At 29.9% G+C, this 22,762-nt stretch overlaps 2 non-coding genes across 2 annotated transcripts; one reads left to right on the forward strand and one right to left on the reverse strand.

Moving 5' to 3' along the window:
• Positions 1 to 19,867: 19,867 nt before the first annotated feature.
• Positions 19,868 to 19,939, reverse strand: Trnae-uuc (transfer RNA glutamic acid (anticodon UUC)). Its single transcript has one exon. It is a non-coding gene; the product is annotated as a tRNA-Glu (tRNA).
• Positions 19,940 to 22,460: 2,521 nt separating this feature from the next.
• Trnae-uuc (transfer RNA glutamic acid (anticodon UUC)) lies at positions 22,461 to 22,532 on the forward strand. The gene has a single exon. It is a non-coding gene; the product is annotated as a tRNA-Glu (tRNA).
• The last annotated feature ends 230 nt before the right edge of the window (positions 22,533 to 22,762 follow it).

Here is a 22,762-nt window from a genome sequence, read left to right on the forward strand (position 1 = left end):
TCAAACGCATATCCCCATTTTCGACCCACCCCATCTCCCTCTCACTGCGCAGGCTCGAACGAAGTAGAGCACCGAATTTCAACCAATCACAGAGCCAGCAGACATTCATGTGCTATGCCTCAACTCCGATGTTATTTAACTAACTTGGAGAAAGATTTTTTTATTTTTATTTTCATTATTATTATTTTGTTTATAAGAAGAGAAGGGGGAAAAAATTGTTTCGTAAAAGAATTATCATTTTTATCTTCTTTTTTTTTTCTGTCCTTTTCCATGCAATAATTCATCTATTAATGGCCAAAAGTTTTAGGAATGCTTCCTTCGTTTGAATTCGATATCTTGCAAATTGAGTATTTTCGCGAATTTTCACATTAAAACTGGTTTTTTAAAGAGTTCGTTCTCTGCAAGTACTTGCGCGTTTTGTTTTAATTGTACATGTAAATTAAATAATGTTTTGGGGGACTGATGAAATGCATTCTATGCTTATTTTAAAAGAAAAAAAATAATCTTATAAAAAATCGAATTTCCTTTTTTTTTTTTTTTTTCCTTCATTGAAAATAAAACGCGAAGAAAAGTCGGGGGGGGGGGGGGGGAAACAAGAAATTATTAATAATATAAGTTTAAAAACGAATTCAAAATGTTACTAGTATGAAAGCTAAGTTTCGTACATAGGAGTAGCCAATAGTAAATGATAATACTAGTACACTATTTCTTTTTTTTTTTTGTCCTCCCACTCCTATACATTTCCACTTCAGATAGTAAAATATATGCATTATTATTATTTGGTCATGGGACAAAATTTACGTTAGGGTATTAAGTATCTCCTGCTTTTCCCCCTATAACTATGCCGCTGGTTTTGCGAAAATTCAAGTCCGTTTCTTATTACCATCTATTTGAAGAAATTATTAAAAAAATAATAATAAAATCAAAATTTTTTTTAATTTTGTAGAAAAAAATTCAATTTGATTTAAATAAAAAAAATATTGTGAATAAAATCATGTTCTAAATTTTTTTAAAAAATGCTATAAATAAAATTATGATGTTCTAAATCGAAAAAAAATGTCGTAAATAAAATCAGGGTGTTCTAAATCGAAAAAAAAAGTCGTTAATAAAATCAGGGTGTTCTAAATCGAAAAAAAATGTCGTAAATAAAATCATGATGTTCTAAATCGAAAAAAAAATGTTGTAAATAAAATCATGATGTTCTAAATCGAAAAAAAAATGTTGTAAATAAAATCATGATGTTCTAAATCGAAAAAAAATGTAAATAAAATCATGATGTTCTAAATCGAAAAAAAATGTCGTAAATAAAATCATGATGTTCTAAATCGAAAAAAAAATGTCGTAAATAAAATCATGATGTTCTAAATCGAAAAAAAAATGTCGTAAATAAAATCATGATGTTCTAAATCGAAAAAAAATGTCGTAAATAAAATCATGATGTTCTAAATCGAAAAAAAATTTCGTAAATAAAATCATGATGTTCTAAATCGAAGAAAATGTCGTAAATAAAATCATTTTCTAAATCGAAGAAAATGTCGTAAATAAAATCATGATGTTCTAAGTCGAAGAAAATGTCGTAAATAAAATCATGATGTTCTAAATCGAAGAAAATGTCGTAAATAAAATCAGGATGTTCTAAATCGAAGAAAATTTCATAAATAAAATCAGGATGTTCTAATTCGAAAAAAATTTCTTAAATAAAATCAGGATGTTCTAAATAAAAAAAAATTCATAAATAAAATTAGGATGTTCTAAATAAAAAAAAATTCATAAATAAAATCAGGATGTTCTAAATAAAAAAAATTTCATAAATAAAATCAGGATGTTCTAAACTAAAAAAAAATTATAAATAAAATTACGTTCTAAACTAAAAAAAATTATTATAAATAAAATTTTTGATTTTTATTTGGAATATAACACCTATACAAAAAAAAAGGGGGGGAGGGGAAAAAACCCTAATGTTTCAGATTTTGAAATGTAACTCAAAATCATGATGCTCTAAATTCTAGATAAAACGCAATGTTCTAAATTAAAAGATAATGTTCTAAACAAAGAAAAAAAAGATGTTTGAAGTACTCTAATAATATTCTAATGCCGAATATTCCACCAGAACTTTTGATTGTTTTGACTTTTTTTCTCCTATTGATTTAAACATTTCTTTTTATTAAAACAAAAAATATGTATTATTCTATTGAACTAGGATTCCGAAAAAGTTCGGGTTCGTTTGTTAATGACGCAAGATATTTCCAAATATTATTAATACGATTTGCCGTATTCATTTGATTTTCATAATATTTATATTACGAATAAATATCAAACGTTATTCGTTTTGTTTTTGTAAATAAAGTGAATCATTAGCAAAACATAAATAAATAGAAGTTGTTCATAAAGGAAAAACAATTGAAAATCTTTTTTCTTTTAAAAATTTGGAGAGATTTTTCACCCTTCCGATAGTATTTATAAAACAATTTTGAAAAAAATTCCAAACGCTCTTCAAAGTCAAATGGAATTGAATGCGTTTTGTACTCAATTCGAATGTTTTAGTGAAGAGAAGCATGGATGGACTTGGGCTGTTGACCATCGGGTCCAAATTTCACACAGATTTAAAATTTTCAGATCAAGACGAACAATTGAAAATTCTTATATTTTTCTTTATATTCTACTGTTTTTTTAAATAATAATGTTCGAATGACAATTAGATATTTTAAAAAATGGATCTGGCTTTAAACTTCACCTTGATCTAAAATTTTAATGAAGTGACCTCATGTTAAAAAGCACCTGTTTACCCTGCTGCATCATCTAGTTTATACTTTCACCTACATCAGCCAAATCGTCAATTCTCTTAATATATACTTTTGATGTAAACACATGCGAGATTCCATTTAGAACCTGCAGTAAATGGTTCTACTATCTATACTTATGTATAAAGCTCAATGTGTGTGTGTGTGTGTGTGTGTGTGTGTCTACAGAAAAGACCATTTGACCTACAGCTACCAAATGTAGTACATGTATACCTCGGAGGTCGGGAATGTGCACCTGGTGTCCCTTTTTTTGAAATTTTAATTATTAATTAAATAATTAACTTTCCCGCCAAAAAATCCTTTCATTTTCCCCACATCAAATGAGTAAGGCTTCAGTTTTTTTTTTTTTTTTTTCTCAACAGTAATGAGGCTAGGGTTAACATTTTTCGGCCGATTATTTCAAACGATTCTGTTTATTTTCTTAATGTTTTTTGCATTTAAAATTAATCATTGTTAATGAATCGATCTTTCAGATTCATTCTGAAGTACTTTTGAATTAAAATAACACAGAATAAAGGAAATTAAAAATGTCTAATCTGCATAGCGTTACCCCAACTGGCGTAGAAAAATTCACGCATTTGCGTTACCTTAACTGAAGTTGAAAATTCACGCATGCGCATTGTGTTCTGACTGTTGACAATATTACCAACGGATGATACTTGATTTAAATTATTTTAGATTAGTTGCATGCTTTTGTAATTAAATTGTATTTATGTTATATATTTTTTGTATATGCTTATAGTTTTAAGTACATCGTTTTTTAAGTAGTTTTTTTAAACATATTTCCGACCGATTATTTTAAACGATTCATTTTATTTTCTTAGTGTTTGATGCATTTAAAATTAAACATTGTTAATGAATCGATCTGTTCATGATGATTCGGAGAAAATTTTGTTGACAAATTCTTGAGATATTACATAAATTAAGAAAGATATTCTTTAGTGCCCATAAAGTTTAAACGCTCAGTGACTCAGTTATCAGTAATCATATTATAAAAAATGCTTTGCTTCAGTAAAAAATATTATTATATTAATTGCAGATTAATCATTTACACTTTAATTTAAAGCATAAATTCTACGAGGGGCAACAGAAAATTAGAGAGATACATATCACGTTATGACTGAAGGCCTTTATAATATTATGTGACTATCAAAATTTGAAGTTTTAAAATATTTTGATGAAGAATCTATTAAAGTAGGAATTCCGTAAAATATTTAATTATTAAAATTTAAACGAACATTAAGATTGGCGAGCCAGCTGGTCGCCAAAGGCTGCTAGTTTAATATAGAATTATGGCTTTTTTAAAGTAAATAATGTACTTAAAACGAAAAAAAAATATTAAATTCACATAAAAAATTGCTTAAAAATATATGAACATAGAAATTTAGTAACAAAACTGTCATTCTTATAAATAATTTAATAATTATTATATATATTACATTATGTATTAATATTCCTATGTAACTATTATATAATTTAATCTTATATAATATTAAAATAACTATTATACATATTAATAAGATAATTTAATGAACAATTAATTCCAATTTTTCTTTTATTAGACTATTTAATTTTATTTTTTACAAAAAAATTTTTAATTATTTTTAATGATTATCACAAATTAAATTATATATTATTTGGAACTCATGCCTGACGAAAAAAATATGTAAGTATGTTTTGAGCTTTTTTTTTATTTTAATCCAGGTATTTTATGATTATATAATTACCTTCACAATAGATAAATAAATAAATTGCAGTATATTTTATCATGATCTCTTTAAGCGAAGTAAAAAAAAATCATTCTAATAAAAAAAATGGAATTAATTTTCAGAAATATATATTTCGGAATTCAAATTGCTGACTTGACGGCTTCTTAAATAACATTCTAAAAGTGACTCTCTACAAATAAAAAGGTTACCGAACCCAGTCTGGCTCCCTTCATTTTTTTTTTGTCTTATTTACAGATACATGGTATCGTTTTCAAAGTGATTATTATTTTTTTATTGGACTGGGAAAGTGGTTTCGTGGCTTAAAAAAATGAAAAATGTTTATTAATGTCAAAATTCTTAATGAATGGGGTAAGAATATACATTTTCAATTGACAAGTAAAAAAAAAAAAAATCTTTTATACGCACCCACATATTTTTCAAGAAATGAAATCTGCTTATAATTGAATTTTACAACAGACAATTCCATTTATTTTTTAATCCATTTCGTATTTGCAACAAAAAAAAAAAAAAAAAAAAAAAAGGAGCGGTACAGCAAAGATGCAGAAAACCCAATGATAAGTGATTAGACTCAATTGTGTGTCATGTGACTGTGTCATCTTGTGAATTGACTCTAATATTGATATATACACACTTATCAGTGAAATTATTCGCAATATAATTAAGATAGGGTACGATACAATAATTACAGTACAGCGCGATACCAGCTTAAAGTCTGATACCAATATTAGCCTACTATCTGCATTACATTGCTACCTTATAGCCAAAATTTAGCGACAACTGCCGCCAATATTTTGGTAAGGCAATGACAGATTCCATACTTTCTTGGAAGCAGCGTTAATTGTTTAAGATATGATGCCAATATTTTAAAATTGATGTCAAAATTTGCATCCAAAGAAGAGGCAGACAAAAGCAGAGAGCGAATTAACGAAATTTTAGTTAAAAAACGGACCTCGAGATAATCATCAATCAGTAGGTTTTAGACAGCCATCATTACAAAAATACCCAGTTTTGCCATCATATTTGTTTGTATGTTTGGGGTAGATGATAGAAAAATAAAATTTGGTAGAAGATTTTTGCAACAAAATTGAAAATCTGTAAAAAATTTTTGAACGAAATCCGGCAAAGGATAAAACATGGCTTTGCATATGTGCATCAGATAGATAAAAAATACTAATAGCCTGATGGACGTAATTTGTTTTATGGTTTGTGCACATATATGCTTCAAATTTAGAACTAAATTTTACAGGGGATAGACTATTTGTTTATTATGTTCACATGAACACAATAAATGAACAACGCATTAAGCTAGTTAAATGAATTTTGGTATTCGATCTTAATACAGTGGTGGGTACAAATATTTTGTTGTCTTAAATTGTTTGTATTATGATGCCCTCTGTTAATACGATGATCAATTTAGTTTTACATTTAACTCATTTTTAGCATAGTTATGCCTCTTAAATATAACTGGCTTATTTTATAAACTTTATGAAAATATATTTGTTTTTGTTCATTTCTTATGACTCCAGACTATCGAGTATCCATGTTTGTACACGATATTATTGTAGCATATATTCGGTTGTATGAATATTCTTATTGTTAAGTAAAGATAATGACACATATAGGAATCTGACTCATTATACTTGATTAAATGTGAATATTTTGATCAAATACTTGATCTTTCATAGAATTTGCATTCATAAACTTTTTATTTTTCAATCGGGAAAACAAAGCTTTTTAATGCTTCGCTTTGAGCCTGACAGCAGCTGCCTAGTCTGTCTAGTCGAAAATGTGCCCCTGACAGATGGTAAAAAACATAACGCTCTTATACCTTACAAAAAAATAAACGAATGATTGATAAAGACATAGGTATATGGTTTGGTTTTGCAATGAAGATGACCCCCCTCACAGTCAACCGACCCTAGGCAGCTGCCTAGTTGGAAATCCGCCACAGCTTAAAACAAAAATTATAAATCTGGAGCAAATTTTGGGACATTCGGGGAGAGGAAATCGGAATTCACTTCTCTATTCGACGAAATTATATATATAAGTTTACATAAATGTCTTTGGAAAAATATTTCCCTTGGTTTCACAGTGAAATTCAATTAACCCGTTAAAGGGCTATTTTTTTCTAGTCATGATATATTAAAATATTTTTAGGATTGTGATTGACTTAAGAAAAGTGACTCATTTAGCTTATTAGATAAATTTCTTTTGATTAATTAATTTGGTTAATAATTAACAAATCAAGACGCACCATTTTGTGTGAGATGAGGAAATGAAGCATCTAAGTATCTGTCTGATTGAAAAATGTGTCAGAACTTACGCAAAACTACATAATTTCATACAAAGATTGATGAATTTGGTGGGAAGCATACTTCCCACGGCCCTAGAAAGGGTTAACTTACCAAAAAAATGCAGAAAATTCAATTTATTCAAAATCAAATGCAAGTTATAGAATGAAAAAAAAAAAAAAAATGGAATTTCTGAACTAGGTAATAAGTGCAAGCAATTAAAAGAATGAATAGAATTTATTATCTTTGTAATGAATACAAGCTTTAGAATGGGGGTGTGAGTTATCTTCTCATACTTTTAATTGCTTGAAAATGACTTGAAATAAATAAATATTCAAAAGGAAACTTTGAATTTTCTGAACAGTGGATAAAAGTGAAAACACGAACTTGTATCTTCAGAACTTGCTTATTTGAAAATGATGCCGAATCAAAACTTCTGACGCTCTTTAAGGATATATTTCCATCCTTTTCCGTATTTTTAAAACTTCAGAAGGTGTTTACAATGTTATTTTAAATTACTTAAAACAAAATACATGGAATTTTCGCACAGTTTGGGAATGAATAATGTAGTTCAGGTGAACCTTTTAAAAGTTGTAACAGCGAAAAAAAAAAAAACATATTTTTAGTAAATTATATTTTCTGAAACTTTTTTTTTTAATCACAATGGAACTTAACTGATTCAAATCTTCGTAAATTGGAATTTGCCTCTGAACCTTCGAATTTCTTGTAATATAATGTTAAATTACCGGTTATAATTTGAATTTGTTTTGGCTAATTCGCATTCAAATCTAAAAACTGGGGGGAAAATATTTTTAGCTAGTTTTTCGCAAGTTTAGTACGTTTGTATCTTTTAAACCTTATGTTTGTTTTGTTTTGTATATTTAATAACAAAAACAATATAAAAAAATCTTTTTTGAAAAGTTTTGAATGCTTTACATGTGAATTGTATTCTTTATCTTTCAGTTTTATTGTTTTATTGTGCTACTGATGTATTCAAAATACTAAATATTATTTAATAAATATAATTGTTAAATAATTAAAATTAAAAAAATCCTTTATTTTTAAATTTTTAGATTATAATTATTAAAACTTTAATTAAAAAAAACTTATTGTCTATTCATTAATAATCTCGCATATTAAAAATAAACCTTAATTTCCAGTTAGTTTTTATTAAAAATTATTTTTCTTGTTCAAATCATCTTAGAAGAACTTATTTTCAATTCGAATTTTTGCATGAAAAGAAATTTTATTATGGCTTCTGCAAACTCGACTTAATGAAGTTTCACTTAATTTTATAATCTGCATTTTTATTATCAACAAACTGCAACTTTTTTTCTTTTTTAAAGATCCTTTCTATGTGCAAGATAATGAGATACGATAAATGGCTTCTTCGCGTAAAAACATGCACTTAATCGAACATTATTATTCGAAACCATACAAATTCGATTTAATGACATTATTACCCATCATATTTTATCTATTATAGTGTTTAATGTATCATATGCTATGTATTTGAAGACTAGCTGGTTCATTGGTTATATTTAATAACAGTTAAATCGCTTACATATAATCTCATGCCTATGATTTTACCAAATTATCTGACATTAGAAGTTTTTTAATTGTCTTACACATGTTCTATTCATTACGTACTTGAACTTTCCAAATAGAAACCAATCCCATAGCATCATAACGCTACTGAAAACGCAATTGTCCGGTTTATTAATCTAATTTTCGTGATTCTTATTCTGCAAATTCTTCTTTTTTTTTTTTTTTTCTTTTTTTTTTTTTTTCAATTCTTTTCAAATTTTTCATTCGGCTCGAAAACAACACGGATATTATATAGAATCCTCCTCCTTTAGCTTTCAGCAATAGAAGAAAAACTAAAGATTAAATATCTGGTGAAGCAGTGAAACCAATTTCAATTTCAGATCGACGATGCGATCCATTGTTGAAATTTAAGTACAAAAATAAAAATTTTTTTTAAATACTAAAAATGGGAACGATTATCATCAGTGTTAAACTGATATCATTAAAAACATAATCTCTTAAATTTTGAAACGATGCAAAAAAACAGAAAAAAAAAAAAAAAACTGTGTAAAAAATATTTTTAAAAGTTATTAAGGAAAGAAACCTTAAAATTTTCCTTAATTTTTAATGAATTAAAATTTTAAGAAAAGTGTCGCTTCAGATTGCATATTCTCACCTTCCAAAGTATATTTGTGCTAAATTTTGTAATAGCAGTTCAAGCGACCCGTAAAGCAACCGGGAAGCACGCAAAAGCATAGATACACATACATTCACCCTTATTATTAATAGAGATACAAATTTCGCCGCCTTGTTTAGAAAACCCTGTTGAAGCACCGTGAAATTTCTCCCCAAGACTTTCTTGCATATGTTAAGCGTAAAAATGTTACTTGTATCGTGCATTCGTGTATATTCAACCAAACGCTTTAGATGGGGAAGAACAAAAAATCTGTGAAAATTCCAAATTACTTATTAAAGACTTAAATAATGCTTTTTTCAGTAATTGGTTCCTTACTAACACATATAACGAATTTGTATGGCTCCTTGCCATATAAAGAATTTGTATAAAACCAAATGTGTTGTCATTTAGACAGTTATTGAAGAAAATTAGTCCTCGAAACTTCAATCAGTGTTCATACTATTATACTTTTGCTATACTATTTAAATAAAATTCTATTTAACCCTTTATAGGGCCGTGGGAAGTATGCTTCCCACCCAATTTATCAATCTTTGTATGAAATTATGTAGGTTGGCATAAGTTCTGGCAAACTTTTTTAGAAAGACAGAAACTTAATGTTTTAGTTCTTTATTTTACACAAAATGATTTGTCTTGATTTGATATTTAATTATTAGTTAACCAAATTAATTAATCAAATTAAATTTATCTAATAAGCCAAATGAATCCCTTTTCTTATTCTAATTTCAAGCCTAAAAATATTCTAACATAATATGACAAGGAAAAAAATGGCCCTTTAAAGGGTTAAACTATATTATTCAAATAAAATTAAATGTTATCAATATTCCCCGCGAACCCAGTTGATCGCCTAAGGCGACTAGTATTTCATACAACAGAAAATTAAAATGGCACAATATGGAATAAGTCGTTGCATAATCACTGTTTTTGTAAGATGTTAGGAATGTGCTAATTCGACACTATCGAAAGATCATTCCGATTCATTCTTGGGTTTCCATCAATATTTCAAAGAAAAAAAAAACGTGCTAATAATATCTCATTATCTCCGGCCCGAATGCGATTTTCGTTTTAAATTGGTTATCGGGTTATCATCCGGGCAGATAAACTATGTTTAATAAAGTATAAAGTTGCGATATTTTCCCCCGAATCAGCACATCTCCGATTTTTTCAAGGTAACTTTCTGTGGTTTGACCAGACAGTTACTTCCCTTGAACCAAGATAAGGATATCAAATCAGTTATGTAAAAGAAGACGGCGATGACAGCTGCGTCTTGTATTGATTGCTTTGTTTATTTATGTTCAGCTAGGAGACAACTGTCGTGGAGTTAATTTCCCTTTGATCTCGCCGCCTTGGTTTAGGAGAAACAGGACTAAACACGAATTAAAACGTGAAGTGCCTGTTTAAATGGGGCTTCATTCAGTAAAATGTTATTTTATTTGCATGCAGAAGTGTGTTCTATTAAAATCTGATCTACATCAATAGTCTGCAGTAAATTTACATTTTCTATAAAGAGCGATGACGGCTTGTCTGCTCAGAAATGAGCAATGGTTTTAAAATACTATCAAGAAAAAGATTTGGAGTTTAGGATAACCAGGATTAAAAATGAATTATAAAATGAACTGAGTGTTTAAATGGTGCTTGGTTAGGTAAAATGTTATTTTATTTGCATGCAGAAGTGTGTTCTATTAAAATCTGATCTACATCAATAGTCTGCAGTAAATTTACATTTTCTATAAAGAGCGATGACGGCTTGTCTGCTCAGAAATGAGCAATGGTTTTAAAATACTATCAAGAAAAAGATTTGGAGTTTAGGATAACCAGGATTAAAAATGAATTATAAAATGAACTGAGTGTTTAAATGGTGCTTGGTTAGGTAAAATGTTATTTTATTTGCATGCAGAAGTGTGTTCTATTAAAATCTGATCTTCATCAATAGTCTGCAGTAAATTGGTTTTTCTATAAAGGACGATGACGTCTTGTCTGCTTAGAAATGAGCTATGGTTTTAAAATACTATCAAGAGAAATATTTGGTGAATAGGAGAACCAGGATTAAAAATGAATTATAAAATGAACTGAGTGTTTAAATGGTGCTTGGTTAGGTAAAATGTTATTTTATTTGCATGCAGAAGTGTGTTCTATTAAAATCTGATCTACATCAATAGTCTGCAGTAAATTTACATTTTCTATAAAGAGCGATGACGGCTTGTCTGCTCAGAAATGAGCAATGGTTTTAAAATACTATCAAGAGAAAGATTTGGAGTTTAGGATAACCAGGATTAAAAATGAATTATAAAATGAACTGAGTGTTTAAATGGCGCTTGGTTAGGTAAAATGTTATTTTATTTGCATGCAGAAGTGTGTTCTATTAAAATCTGATCTACATCAATAGTCTGCAGTAAATTTACATTTTCTATAAAGAGCGATGACGGCTTGTCTGCTCAGAAATGAGCAATGGTTTTAAAATACTATCAAGAAAAAGATTTGGAGTTTAGGATAACCAGGATTAAAAATGAATTATAAAATGAACTGAGTGTTTAAATGGTGCTTGGTTAGGTAAAATGTTATTTTATTTGCATGCAGAAGTGTGTTCTATTAAAATCTGATCTACATCAATAGTCTGCAGTAAATTTACATTTTCTATAAAGAGCGATGACGGCTTGTCTGCTCAGAAATGAGCAATGGTTTTAAAATACTATCAAGAAAAAGATTTGGAGTTTAGGATAACCAGGATTAAAAATGAATTATAAAATGAACTGAGTGTTTAAATGGTGCTTGGTTAGGTAAAATGTTATTTTATTTGCATGCAGAAGTGTGTTCTATTAAAATCTGATCTATATCAATAGTCTGCAGTAGATTTACGTTTTATACAAAGGACGATGACGGCTTGTCTGCTTAGAAATGAGCAATGGTATAAAAAAAACCATCAAGAGAAAGAATAGGTGACCAAAATTTTAACTGTAATTGTCAGAATATTATTTAACCCTTTATTTACCAATTATTTTACCATCAATTTTTTTAAATTTATTCTTGAACCATTAATTCAGTTTTGGTAAATAATAATAAACCAAGGAAGAAGAAAAAAAACTTTAATTAATTAAATTAATAATAAAATATTTTTAATGTTATTTATTAGGTGACATCTACTACTTTCTATTGGAAATGCGTTCTTCGTGTTTTTTCAATTACTGTTAGAAAAAATAGTGATAGTGTGAAGATATCAGCCGGATTTAAACGGTACTTTGAAGTACCGTCGGCAAGTAAAGGGTTAAAAAAAACGAGTGCATATTAATGTCACTGAAAAGCCAGTCGGAGTGGTCTCTCGAAACTTTCTTGCATATCTTCTAATAAATATACTTGTATAATATTAACCGCATGCCATTGGAGAATAATAATTGAGAAAGAGCCTATAAGCGTGCGAACTTCGTCCGTTTTTTTTTTATTTTACTTTCTCGTATGCATAATACAGAAAACGTATAGTAATCGTCAAAAAATTCGAACTTGAGATTTTGACGAATCTCCATGTTTCAGAGCTCCCTAAGTTCAAAAACCACATTTTTAAAAAACATGTATACCTGTTTGTCTGTGGTAAAGATGACTCACAAATACTTTGAGCTTAACGGTTGAAATTTGGTATAAAGTCTTTACACCAGATTTGCAGATTTCTATCAGATTTTGAGTGAAATCTATTCAGAGAAAATCACATCGGTCCGGCTATTCGAATATAATTTAACACGAAGAAGAAATGGTTACAAGATCACGTATCAAATTTCATATATTGAAATCACTGCGTTTTTGAATAATCTCGTTTACATGCTTTAGAAAACTACAAATCTACGGGCGGTTAACCGTTTGACGGATTTGGATTCCATATTTGATACTTTACGCGTCAAATCCTAGTACCAAATTTTATCTATCCAGCTTTCTTGATTTTTGTAGTAATCATGTTAACTTATATAAGGGCAACTAGGCAAATAGACTTGCTCGAAAATGGATTTCATTAAAATTTGAGAGAAATCTGAAATTTTGGAATAGAAACAATTTATCAAACGTCACCTATTTAGCTTTAAAGTGTGTGTGTGTGTGTGTGTGTGTGTGTCACTTTCACGGACAGGCAGGCGCAATTCCAAAAATGCATTTTTTTGGACAAAGGGTCAAAATTCGATTCCGAAATTTTTGACGATTATAATAATTTTTCTTTGTATATTTCGTACAAAAGAATGCGTAAAAGTAGCATATTTTTTTTTTTCTGAAACGAAGCACATTACGCAATTATAATTTTTAATTTGAAAACAATAGAATGATCTCTTATTATCAGAGTGTAATTATACATGTAATTACTTCCAAAATGAAAAGAGTTATAAAAGCTGCAAGCTTTTATTCTACGCTTTATCTTGGCTTACACAATTGTTCCCACATTCGTGTTCAACTGGCATTGTTATATCTCGAATTCTTTTATTAATTTTTTTAAATTTCAATATTCTGATAATATATAGTTCTGCCCACGACCAAGGTGGTCTCGACGTCAAACCCACATTATTACAAGAAATACGACCAAATATCCACCTGGATGCGATTTAGTAGTTCATGATGCAGTCTTTTTTTTTTTTTAGTGACTAGAGCAGCATATTCTGTGCAATATCGCAAAGACCATAAAAATAATACCAACAATCAGAATATGGGCGTTAATATTCCGTATCTGGTGTTATCCCTGTCCTTTCGTGACGATTGAAAATTACAATATCTATCTCTAAATGATTGTAATTTCAAAACTGTGCGTAAATCTATCAAAGAAAAACCATTTGTTTTTGCGAAAGAAATAAGGTCAATGCCCGGCAACAAATTCCATAAAACCAATAATAATTTTCATTCTACAAGATGATTTTTGTACTATCTGGCTTAATGAATTTGCCATTCATTCCGTTGCTGATGCATGCTCATAACCGATAATTACAATATATTTCCGTGTATCTATCTAGCCAAGCCCATTAGCGTGTGGATATATCGACAGGTGACAGTTTCCCACCTGTTTTTCAGCACATTTACTTTCTCGTGTACGAGTTTATAAAGAGAGTATTGTAGTAATCGAAAATCCTCATGAATAAGAGATTCGGATTCTCCAAAGTAATAAATAAAGATCCCCATAAAAAAAACATTTAATTTTTTGGAATATCTGTCTGTCTGTAAACAAAAACATATTGAATTAGAGTGAGGAGATTTTTTTATGTAAACATCAAATTTGAGGACCTCTATCAAAGTATGGAGAAAAGAGTAGACAGTGCCTATGTGGACCAGCAATACAAAAACGGAAGAAAAAAAAAAAACATAGATGAAGTTTGGTATCTAGATTTTAGCACCAAAAATGTAAATTTATTTTAAAATTGGACTAAATTTATCAAACGGGGGGGGGCGTTTTGTTAGCCTATGTATTCACGTGTATGTACATGGGATAACTAAAAGGCACAGATAAATAAAATTTGGTGTACGGTTTGGAGATCAAACTTGAATTCTGCATCCAATTTTGGATTCAATAGGTAAAAAGAAAGGTGTCAAAAATGTAAATTTGGCGTCCTCATTATATTAGAGCACAAAACCTGCCATATTGCATGCTTATACGCAGAATTGGTGAAAGGGGCACTATGGCTTGCAATCCTTAATCACTTTCTATGGCTTCTCTCTTCCTATACTATTCTAACCTCGTTATACTTTCAATAGATGCAGAGGAATAAGGAAAGTGAATAGAAAAGAAGCTATTGATTGTCGAAATATACAAGAAAGTCGAGGGTGACTATTACCCCTACTGTTCATGACTTTAATTTTTTACAAAATAGTGTGTGTGTGTGTGTGTGTGTGTGTGTGTGTGTGTGTGTGTGTGTGTGTGTGTGTGTGTGTGTGTGTGTGTGTGTGTGTGTGTGTGTGTGTGTGTTGAATAGCTTTATGTAATTCAAGAAAAGTATTTAAAAACTTTTTACTATTTTCTTTCGTGAAATTCAAAAAAATAATTAAAATGTGCCAAATGGTTACATTATAAATTAAACTATATCCCAGAGACATAAATCACATTATAATAATTCCGCATTAAAAATAAAAATCCCTTTTTACCAATATATTTTTTAAGAAGCCAAAAAAAAAATTTCGATTCTATCTTTAATGATAGAACTATTTATACACCAGCCGGCCGGGTATTTTTCCAAGTTCCCTGTTTAAATCTAATTCTAGTATCGCTATTGTCATATATCGGTCTTTTCTACAAGTGCTAGTCAAAAATCCTTTAAGAAGAGATGTCTAAACAGTCATTATTGCTCTTAGAAACAGTCATGCGTAACTTATAAATGGAAATAAAATCGTGTAGCCAAATGGCTACATGATGTACTGTAGGGCTAAGAACTGTCGTTGTTTGAGATGTGTACTTATGAACACATTGAATTCGATGCTCTAACTTTACACCAAATTTGTAAAAGTTTGTGTAGCAAATTTGGCATAAAATTCATTTACAATATGTCTGTCTGCCGGCATGTGAATGCTGTAAATAAAAAACAATAATAAAAAAAAGTGCACGGATAAAATTTGTAACACAGCTTTATTATCAATATTGTAAACCTGTATCATTTTTTGGACTAAAACCAAGAGAAAAGTTAACCTCTGATTCATATGGAATGAATTCAATGATTCAAAAACCCAGAAATGTAGTAAGTAATATTGTAATCCAAATTGCATATCTGTGTTATATTTTTGTATTAGTCGATAAAAAAATGATGCCCACAATGCATAATCGGCTTTCTTCGTCGTACATCAAAACTCATCAATCTTGTATCAGTACACACGAAAGTCTGAAAGGGAAATGGAATACTCTCAAATATAGTATTGAAGTAGTCATAATTAATTATAATTACTTATTTTTATTATTCATAGTTTATTCGTTGAATGGCATCATTGTATTATTTTTTACTGTATAACATTGTTTGAATTTAAAAATGATGCCGTGTGTGTGTTTTTTTAAGGCAAAATAAAAACTGTCGTTAGTAAAAGGTTGAAATCACAAGATTATACTGTGATTATTTTGATTTATTTTAATCTAGCTCAAAACAATGTAAACAACAATATGACAATGTAATAAACAATGTAAACAATACCCTCATCCTATAAACATTTAGTTTATAGGATGAGGGTATCAAGTATTTATTAAGCATTACGTAACAATAGTGTCCATTCTGTTATACCTCAACTATTGAGTTCAATACAGATATGAATGTTCGTGGTAGCCCTCGAAATTTACTACATAATTATAAATTAAAAATCTTTCTTTCTCCTCATTTAATGATCAAAATAATTTTCTTGCCTGATTTCGAATGTGAAGACTTCAGATGTGATTTACTTTTTTGGTTTAATGAACGTTAAGTAACCTTAAAAATTTAAGGTTCGAATAGGGTAGCACACATTTTTTAAAGCAATTTTAAAGATCTACATTCTAAACATTTTTTAAAATCTATCCTTTGTTCAACAATAGTTCAAGGTTGCAAAATCTATATTTCGAATTTGCAAGGATTGCATTCTTTTCTCAGGTTTTAAATAAGTAGTAGTAGTAGTAGTAGTATCAACCGAAAACATAAGACTTCTAACATTTTTTCCCCTTTCAATTCTCGATGATTACCAAGGATATTCAAGAAGAAAGCGAAATAAAAATACTCTTCCCATGCCGGGAATCGAACCTGGATCGCCTGGGTGAAAGCCAAGAATCCTAAACACTAGACCACATGGGAGAAGCACTTTTTTTACATTTCACAAAACATATATCAATAAACGTTACTAAATAATGCTCCGAACAACAATAATAACAACAAAAAATCTTAGTTGAATAATAATTTGCTGACTTCATTTTTTTTAAAAATTTGATTGTTTTTTTTCGTTCCAAAATTCAATAAAATTGACAAATGACCAGAAGTCATATTACATGCCCCAAACTATGTATTTCATTTCATTTTTTTAAATTCCATTTCGTCAATATTTCCAAAAAATTGCTATAACAGATTTAAAATGGTAAACATTCCTTCAATTGATGAACGAAAAAGCAGAAAGAAAGAAGTAGTTACATAGAAATATTTATCTGATTTCAGTGAAATTGGCTTATTATTATAAACATCGACTTTTCTACAGAAATAACTTATTTTCGAAACAAGTTTCGTTTTGGTTGCTAGGAAAAAAACGAAAATCTTACTGCCGATATAAATTATTGGGGGTGGAAAGAACTCCATAGTTAGTTGAGTTGGATCGAACTAACACGTTCATGGGAGGAGAATCTCCCTTGGTCTGTCTATAAATAGAATTAAGTACACCCGCGCTTGTTAGCATTAGTGGCAAACACCTAAGAAACACGTAGAGATCCTCCCTTCGGAAATTGTATACAAATTCAAACTTGATTGTTAAACGGATTTCTACGTTTAAATTTGATTGTTTATTAAGATATATGGAATACATTAAATAAGAATGTTTTTTTTTATTGAGAAGCATGACACGTAGAGAATTTTTCGCAAATCAAACAAGGAGATCTTTTCCAATGTCAGGAATTCAGTGTTTTGACTGAATTCCTGATTTTGGAAATTGGGAATAACTGAGGGGGGGGGATAATTTGAACAAGTCAATTACTTAATAACTACTTTAAATTATTTTTATATTAAATTTCACTGATCATTCATTCAATGCTGGAAGCGATGTTCATCAGTTCCATTAACAAGTTTTTAAATTTCACTGATCATTCGTTCAATGCTGGAAGCGATGTTCATCAGTTCCATTAACAATGATCATTCGTTCAATGCTGGAAGCGATGTTCATCAGTTCCATTAACAAGTTTTTAAATTTCACTGATCATTCGTTCAATGCTGGAATCTTAACCTTTTCGTGATGAGAACATAAATTTTTCAATCGACCTACTTCCAACTCAAAAATCAAAATCCCACAATGAGAACATTCTTAGCTCATATATTCAATATATAAATGTTATTTTAATTTTTCACGTTTCACCGCCAGCTTAGTAATTTCTCGATCAGCTTGTCTTTTCAAATTGCCAGATTCTCACTCGGACTTTCTTCGCATTTATTCTGATACTGCTGGAAGCCCCATTTTTATTTAAAAAAAAGAATGCAGGACTAATACGTGTATTGTTTAGATATTCAGACAATTGCTAGTAGTGAGATGAAACGTTTCCGTTACTCTAAAAAGATAAACAAACCGGAAAGTTATTCATTAGTGTTCCCATAAGCGGTGTGCCTAAAAATAGAATAAACAAATAATATTGTTTTAAACTCGTTTGCTGTTAATTTGAATTAAAGTTGGATTTTTCTTGTCGCCATTTCTCCGTCAATAAATACTTACTACAACGTAATAAGTTTCACGAAATATTTAAAACAATATTGGTAATCCAAAGCTCAAATTTCATTGGTCAGATGACTCGCTATCTGCCAATCACAAAGAGAATAAAGCGCAATATATACATAAAAAAATGTATATTATTTATAACACATTGTTTATTTTTTTCTAATTTTGAGGTTATGATCAAATTTTATATCCTAATGCTGGAGAATTTGAAAATATTATAAATAAGAATAATTGCAAGTCTTTTTTTAATTAAATATCAGACCAAACTATGTATTGAAAATTAGCGAAAATTGCTTGTTTATTTACTTTTTATTATATTATTTCATTAATATTTCCAACAGCATGCTTGAACAAAATTTAACTCTTAACGGCAGAAAGGCTACGTTGACGAACAACTTAAATAAATAAAAAAAAAAAAAAAAAAAAAAAAAAAACGACTTCGCTACGGGGCCCATATCATAGAAAACGAAAAACCCTGCTATGGGAACATAGCATTTACGCCATAGAAAACGAAAAGTTTCAATGTTAAGAAGAGAATTTCGTTTTAATTTCCTTTTTTTTTAATGTAGTTTTCTTTATCAAATATTGCGAATTACTATATTATTGTTTTGCCAATCATATGTTGACAAAAAATATTTTCCTTAATATAACGTTTAAAGGTAAAATATCATAAAATGCTTACAATAGATCTGTCACAATAATAATCAAAATAATTTTGGTACTTAGAAAGTTAGAACGTGCAAATAGTTCAGCGTCAATTTTCATTCTTATATTACAGTACACTCCCGATTATCCGCGGAATTGGGTGGCGCGGCCTCCGCGGATAACAAAAATCGCGGATAATCCGAAAAAAGCTAAAAAGTGGTATAGCAAAAGAGAAAACAGTCATTCCAACTTTGAAAAAACGTTTTATGTACAATAAAACGCAAAATAAACAGCAGGAAATGTTTAACTAACGCTTAATATTTTAGTATATCACTCAAAACTAACCTAAATGTTAATGAACCTTTTGTTAATGAAAACAGAAAAGTGCTTTGTACTTATGAGAGGCGTCAAGGATAAACAGAAAAATTAATACATATGTTTGTTTTAATACTGTATGCATTATGAAATTACAAAAGCATAACTGTAAAACAGCACCTTTTTGAAGAAATCAATCATTTGTGTTTGCTTCTTACTTTGGAAACATTTTCTCTTTGCTTGGAAGCAAAAAAAAAAAAAAAAAAAAAAACTTTGTGCGGCAGGCGCGGATAATCCGCTCCGCGTATAAGCCGCCCGCGGATAATCGGGAGTCTACTGTACTTTATTTTAGAGTTTCACTTAACTGTCCGTCGTATTATGAAAAAATATTACAAAAAAAAAATCTCAGCTGTTAGGGGTTAAAATAATGAGATTTTCCTGCCGAAAACGAGAGGGAGAGAAAGGAAGGAAAGGAGAGAAAGCTAAATAAAAATATTCTTCCCATGCCGGGAATCGAACCCGGGCCGCCTGGGTGAAAGCCAGGAATCCTAACCACTAGACCACATGGGATACATCAATAGTGTCACAACATTAAATTTTTAATGATGTAAAACCATGTTTCTTGGAGAACAAAAACGAAAGTTCATATTTATATGTCTGCATTTTTCAGGGCAGACAGTTGATGCAATAACAGGAGTATCTTGGAGCAGTTGTTTTGAAAATTTCGTTATAATTTTTTATAATCAAAAACAAAAAGTGAATTGATGGTGTTTTACAAACTTAAAAAGTCAATTAAAGTCACCTAGATTTAAATATAGATATTTTAGCAATAATAATAACAAAAGATATTTATAGGTATTTTGGCTTTCTGCCGTACTGACTATCGAACCTTACACCAGTCAGATTTGTCATGCATATACTTAGAGGAAAGATTATGTATTCTCAGGGCCCGACTTGGCTTAATTGGGACCAAGGGCAAAAACTTCTTTTGGGGGGGAGGGTTCCTCTGCTTCACTACTTCAGTAATAAAGAACCGAACTTTATGTAGGTATTTAAATTTTTTACCTTATTAAAAGATATATAACAAGAAAATTCACTAGAACCTAAAATAGCTATAAAGTGCCGCCCCCCCTCTCTCTCTCTCTCTCCAAGGGCCAGACGAAATATCGTTATTAAATAAAGTAAAATAAACTTTCTATTCGATTTGGGAGCCCCCTCTGATGTAGAGGGGGCTCCCTGCCTTAGTTAGGCCCTGTGTATTCCTTCAAGCATTTATTATTATTTTCTATGATACGAAGTATACAAAGATAAAAATTGTCATCGTTTAAAAAATCAAACTCGAAATCTTGATGAATCTGTGTTTGAGATATTCTTGAGGGTGGAAAAAACACATTTTTGGAATTATGTCTGTCTGTCTGTCTTTCTGTTTGTCTTTATCATAGCAAACTATAAATGCGCTGAGCTAGGGATGTGAAATGTGGCATTGATTCAGTATCCCGAGACTACCACATTTTGACGAATTCTACCTCTCTAAAGTATAAGTTGCGGGGGGGATGAGAGCATTTTCAGAATTCTTCTTCATTCTTGAACCTTCCGCACCATTAGGTAAATTTTTATTCATCCCCCCCCCCCACATGTATGTGAGTGTCATGTCGTTTCTAACTGTACTATTTTATTTTAACTCAAAATAGCATATTGATTGCTTAAATATCTTGTTCAAGTAACAAAAAAGCTTTCAGGAATGGCACAAAGAATATTTATATAAAATTCATTAAATGTAACCGAGATTATTTATCGTTCTTAATTTCAAAATGGAATTTAAAAAATCCATACATTTTTTTAAAAAAAAGTATTTTAGCGTAAAAATTATTTTGTAAAAAAAAAAAAGTGAATTATCAAAATTTATCAAATGGAAGATTTCTGTTCACTTAAGAACAGAAATCTTCCATTCATTCATCAAAATTTGATGTTTAAGTCTCTTTAAAATAAATAAAAACTGTTCTAAAGTGTTTTATTGTGAATTAGTATTTTTTCCCCACAATATTACAAATTATGCACAGTTTTTCCGTGAATAATCACTTTGTTAAAAGTAAACATCAAACCTCTCTTCACCTTTCTTCTCACCCCTATTTTGACTAAATAAACACATACTGAGCGCATGCGCAGAAGGGTTTTTCAAATCCTTGAATGAAGAGTATGGAGTCTTATTATCAAATTTAGAGATTTCTAATAAAATTTGTATGAAATCCACCGTTTATCTTCCTGTAAACATGAGAGACTGATAAATCAAAAAGGCAAAGAAATACAGGGATGAAATTTGGTGTTCAGACTTATCATTATAATAAATTATCCCTAAAATTAACCATATCCCCAAAAATTAACCATAGGATGACGGATTTTGGGTCTATATATTTACTTAGAGAAACGCGATAGCACAAAAAATATGACTTAGATACTGAAAACTTGGTATGCGGTCTTATGGTTAAAATTGTAGATTAGTTTCAAATTGTGAAACAGCTTAGGGGAGAGAAAGGGATCAAAAATGTGTGCCCAATTATCTTCATTATATAACGAAGCACAAAATGCACCATACTGTGCCACAACATATATAATTCAATTGGGAAAGGCTTACGCAAACTTGCGGATTGCCATGACCTTGAAGAATTTGTCTTGTTCCTCTCTACACTTATTTCCTGATTCCCTCATGGCAGTTAGAAGAGGGAAGAAAGAGAATTGAAAAGAAAGTGCTAGGAGTAGGAATACAAAAGAGTAGGTATGGGTATGTATGACGAAACGAGAGCAAATAGCGTCCGGGGCACAATGTGATTTATTTTTTCGCCCCTAATCAATAACAACTTTCCACGTGTCAACTGCAGTCTTTGGACCATTTTCTAAAAACATCATCAGAAGCATTCCCTCCCTGTCCCCACCTAAGCGTCATACCTCCTCCCAGTAGGTAGAACACTTTATAAATAGCGACCTGAAGAACACTCCTGGTTATTTTCTACTTAAAATAGATATTTTCTGGTAGAAATTGTTACATGTCATGAATTTATGCAGTGTAAAAACAAGCGTCGCATTTCTTTCAGTGTCCCATGTGGTCTAGTGGTTAGGATTCCTGGCTTTCACCCAGGCGGCCCGGGTTCGATTCCCGGCATGGGAAGTTTTATATTCTTTTTGTCGTCAATGGAAAGAAGATTTAGTACTTTAAATCTTTTAAAACGCCATGTGAAAATATTGATGGGAGAAAAAAAAAAAAAAAAAAACCCACTTTCAAGGCATAGTTGGCGTGATATAAAATAAAATAAGGTTTGCTATTATTTACATTCTTAATATTTTTATACATACCCAACTAAATGAAAAAGGCTCTTAAAATTATATGAAAAAATATGC

Source organism: Argiope bruennichi, chromosome 7 (genome assembly GCF_947563725.1).
Source record: "Argiope bruennichi chromosome 7, qqArgBrue1.1, whole genome shotgun sequence".
NCBI lineage: Eukaryota > Metazoa > Arthropoda > Arachnida > Araneae > Araneidae > Argiope > Argiope bruennichi.